Source organism: Myotis brandtii, unplaced genomic scaffold (genome assembly GCF_000412655.1).
Source record: "Myotis brandtii unplaced genomic scaffold, ASM41265v1 scaffold720, whole genome shotgun sequence".
NCBI classification, from domain to species: domain Eukaryota; kingdom Metazoa; phylum Chordata; class Mammalia; order Chiroptera; family Vespertilionidae; genus Myotis; species Myotis brandtii.
In genome coordinates, this window is record NW_005370839.1 from 243928 (window position 1) to 248664 (window position 4737).

Genomic DNA, 4737 nt, shown 5'->3' on the forward strand with positions numbered 1-4737 from the left:
TATATGGTAACTACCATGAAGCACAGAACTGTGACGGCCACAGCTGCAGGCCCTGGGCCTCTCTGCTGAGCACGTTGGGAAACTGGATGCCCCCTCCAGAGGCCCGACCAGGAAACCTGCTCAGGAGTCCAGCCCTGAAGGGGCAGCTCCCAGAGTCCCTGGCAGCTGACAGAGGCCAGGCAAGCACGTGAGTGATGAAGTAGTTACAGCCTCACTCACAAAAGCTACCATTTCTCCTTCTAGAAAGAAGCAGGAAGGGAAGGAATTGCTTGAATCCGCGCCTGGCCTGTCAGGTGGGAGCGCAGAGGAGGCTGGGAGAGCGGTGGCAGGAGACCCGGTGGGCCATTGGGCTGGCTCCTTCATAATCATTGTTGGCTCCTAAACACTGGTAGCAAGGTGACTTCCGATTTCTAATCTCAGGTAAATTACAGATAAAGGAACAAGGCCCGGAGTCATACACGAAGATTAATAAACATCGCTTCCAAACTGCTCCCAGCAGGCTCTCCACACAGGCACCCCGATTTCTTCTTCCGGCGTCTGGCTTGCAGAGCAGTTCCCATGGCCATTTCCAAACCTCCCTCCCTCCATCTTCGGTCTTTGCTGAGCTCTCCGTGTCCCCTAAGCGCCAGTCCTGTGGCCATCTCTCCCCTTCTTCCGCTTTCACCGCTCCTGCTGCATCTTGGCGGCTCCCCCTGTGGGCTCATCCTTCCCAAGATCCTCCTCGCTCCCAGCCAGGACGATGGGCCCATTGGAAACAGAAACGCTTGACCTGCGGAGGCCATTCCTTTGGGATGTTTTCTAAACCCTCAGGGCTGTCAGTGGAGAGACACATCCGGAGAACATCCGTGTCCGGGCAGGAGAGGGGCCTCCAGCCACCATCCTCCTCTTGCCCAGCTGTGCCCCCCAAAGCCCACTCGGCCTGCTCTCCGCCCCCTTCCTTGTCTGCCCCCTTGTCCCCATGCACCGGAGGTCCCTGCACCCCTGGGAACGGGTCCTTGTAAGAGCGATGAGCCAGCAGGTCTTGCCACCCGCGCCATCACCACCAGCACCGATTCCCCCAGATGGCAGCCCTTGCTGACAAAGGCGTTGCAGGACACGCTCGCGGCCTGTGGCAGAAGCTCTGCAAAGGGCCTGGACCTTCTCAGATGGACGGCGCTCGGGAGCCGCTCCCACTCCCGCCTCTCTGCGCCCACGACGCAGGTCCCATGTCCCAATCTTGGGGACTAGGGCGGCGGCTAAGGAGGCCGTGGACTAACCAGAGAACCCACGCAGGACAGCGGGCGGCGGGCGGGGAGCCACGTGCGTGCCCCCACATGCCAGAGTGGGTGGGCTCAGCCTCCAGGTACCCCCTTTAACCAAGCCCTCCGGGGAGGCTGATGCAGGCCTGCGGGCACCTGGTCTAGGCTCTCGCTACCGAACGGTGTGACCTGAAGACCGGCAACATCAGCACCAGCCGGTCACTAGCGCTGCAGCCCCTGCGGCTCAGCGCCTCCTCCAGGCCCCACCCGCGCACAGGCCCCACTAGCTGATCTCCGAGCCGGAACCCGACCTGGGCGCCGGGGGTGTGGTCTGAGGAGCCTGCCTGGCCCGGGCTCCTTGCTCACTCCTCCTTCCTGTCCCTCCTGCAGCCCCTGCTCCCTGGGGCCTCGTCCACTCCAGGCTGTGACTGTCCTGTCTGCCGCCCCCTCTCACCTGTTCCTCCAGCCTGACCTTCCTCCTACAGGTCCCCACACTCAGCGTCCAGCGGCCCGACAGCTCCCCTTCCCTTCCCTTCCCTTCCCTTCTCTCCAGGGGAAGGCTTGGCAGCGCCCCCTCTCCCCCCCCCCCTCTGCAAATGTCCTTCATTTGGAGAAGAGGAGCCCCCAGAAGCCCTGGTTCCCTCTGAGGGTCCCATCCCCTCCCGGCACCCCCTCCCCATCCCCCTGAGTGCAGCACCACCCAAAACTGCGATGTAGGAACATTTTCTTCTCCACCCCATTTCTGTTGTAATTATTATTATTATTGTTATTATGTTATTGCTGTTGTTGTTAATCCGCACCTGAGGATATTTTCCCATAGATTATTAGAGAGAGTAGAGGAGAAAGGGAAAGACAGAGAGAAGCATCTATGTGAGAGATACACACCCATTGGTTGCCTCCTGCAGGAGCCCTGACCAGGGCCTGGGCTGGGGAGGAGCCTGCAACCGAGGTTCCTGCTCTTGACAGGATTCAAACCAGGGCCCCTTCGGTCAGCAGGCCAATGCTCTGTCCACTGAGCCAACCCGGCCAGGTCCAAGGTATCACCTTTTTTACTTTTGAATTTTCCATTTGACTTTATTTTCCAATACACTTTCTTTTTTTTAAAAAAAAAACCCACTACACTTTCTGTGGGGATGACAAATATCAGTATTAGGAAATCCAATTATACAAAATACTACATCTAGTTGTGTAGATGTATTATGTTTTGGTGACACACAGTAGGTGGCGCTCATTACACAGTGACTACAGTGGGGCCCAAACCCCCTCCTGGGGATGTGCCCAAAACCCAGGTACATGCCCTTGACTGGAATCGAACCGGGGACCCTTCGGTCCGCAGGCAAATGCTCTATCCACTGAGCGAAACCGGTTAGGGCATGGCCCTTTTATTTTTAAAAAATGTATTTTTATTGATTTGAGAGAGAGGAAGAAAGAGGAAGATAGAAACATCAATGATGTGAGTGAATTATTGATTGGCTGACTCCTGCAGGCCCCACACTGGGGATCGAGCCTGCAACCCAGGCATGTGCCCTGACCAATGGAAAAATATCCTGGGTGAGGACCAACAAACAAAAAAAGCCATCTTCCCTCCCCCACACACGCACAGTGGATCCCTCCCCCACAGCACTCACCACATTCTAGCACAGACGCCTCACTGGCTCTGGGGAAAGGATGCAGCTTCTCTTTGCAATAGAACATACGCTCTGTGAGGCCTGCAGCGTGGCCTGCTCTCAGCTCCCTGAGGTGGAGCCGCCTCACTTCCTGTGCGTCACAGACCTTGTGGGCTTTTCAATGGAAGGTGAGGCTTTCCACCAGCAGGTAGATTGTGACACAGGCGACAGTGAGCATTTTCCACAATGAAGTACATGTTACCTAAGGTGTATGCGTTATTGTTCAGAAATGAAACTATTGGACACTGAGTACATGCCAGTACAGTGTAAGCATAACGTTTATGTACAGGAAGAAGCCAAAGCATCTGAGCCTTGGTTTATGTCGATGTTGGAATTACTGTGGGGTCAGGACCTGGACTGAAGTACCTCCAAGGTCCCTGTGCGTTCCAGAGGGGACAGTTGTCACACTGTCACAAAGTCCTGGCTGAGGGGTCACCATCAGAGAACCCGTCCCTGTTCCACACACAGTGTCCTCATGGCTGTGGCCCCAGCACAGCTGTCCTGGGGCAGCTGTAGCTCAGGGTGCCCCCTGGGCCATCACTGCACCTGCACTGCCCACAGCGCTGCTCCCCTAAACCTCCAGCAGCCTCCCTCCTCACATCCGGGTCCCGCTGGGGTCAGCACTAGAGGGAAGGACGGGAGAGAGGGCGGCGGGCAGAGCACAGTCCCAGCAGGATCTAATCCCAGAGGAGGAATCCTGCTCCTGCTAAATCCTCGGAGAGTTCAGGGAAAGACGAAGAACAATCAGGCCCAGAAGGAGGCAAGAGCAGGAGGAGCCTGAACACCCATCTCTCCACACTGCGGGCTCCTGTGTGCAGGGACCCTGGGGCCCTGAGAACAATGACAGGCAAAGTGACTCCTGTTGCTATAAGACGGGGGACACCCAGACAATGAGACCAGAACTCACACACAAACACAATAACAGGCATAATATCTACAAAAGCAAAAAACAACAAACACCCAGGAGATGAGGGCAGAGGGTGGGACCCAGGCCTGAGCCCAGGCTGACCTGCCCCAGGAAGGCCTCGTTGTCCAGGGTCCGGGAGATGCGCTGTATTAGGACACGTGACAAGGCCTGAGGGATGTGTGTCCCTGTGACCACAGGTTCTGGTGGGACAAGGTCATAGGAGCAGAGAAGTGACCCAGCAGAGGAGTGACCACGTCAAAGCCCACGATGCACTGAGCACTGACCAGGCACAGGACCCAACCACGCTCCGTCCTCACAGCCCCGCCGGTCCCACCTGCGACAACCACAGAAAATACACGGTTCTGGAAAGCGCTTGATGCTTCAATTTATTTCCTCTCAGAATTTAGGGTTTTCCCCTTTAATTAACAACCCAACCCTTCTTGGCAAGAAATGAATAAACACAGTCACATCCAGAGACTCCTTTCAATACTGGAGCAGAAAGGTGCAGCTCAGATCAGAAAGTAAACACAGGGATGGGAGGGCCCAGCCATCTCTGCTGACAGGAAAGTGTGGGGAGCAGGGCGGGCCAGCCTTCCAATCAGAGGTTCCTGAGTCAGGAGGTGGGAGCGTGAGCACATCTTCCATCACTCAGTCCCACAAGGCAGCTGCATCACGCTGTGGAGGACAATCATCATGAGCAGATTCAGGTCAGTAGCTGTAACTGGTGATATTCTCAAAGACCACTTCATGCTCACAGTGTCCCACAGACTCCCCACCACCAAGTCCTCCCCTCGGCCCACCCCTCCCCACGGCAGGGTCTCACCTTTAGAAGCCAAGAGAGAATCATCAGAGCCCAGGGAGCTGTCACTGCCTGGGGGGGTGACACAACAGGAGAGGGTCAGAGCCCCAGGGCAGGAGACTAAGG

At 56.4% G+C, this 4737-nt stretch overlaps 1 long non-coding RNA gene across 1 annotated transcript; it reads right to left on the reverse strand.

The window, feature by feature from the left end:
• Positions 1-4172: 4172 nt before the first annotated feature.
• Positions 4173-4731, reverse strand: LOC106724099. Its single transcript, XR_001359862.1, has 2 exons — positions 4636-4731; positions 4173-4487 (listed from the first exon to the last, which is right to left on the reverse strand). It is a non-coding gene; the product is annotated as an uncharacterized LOC106724099 (long non-coding RNA).
• Between the last annotated feature and the right edge of the window lie 6 nt (positions 4732-4737).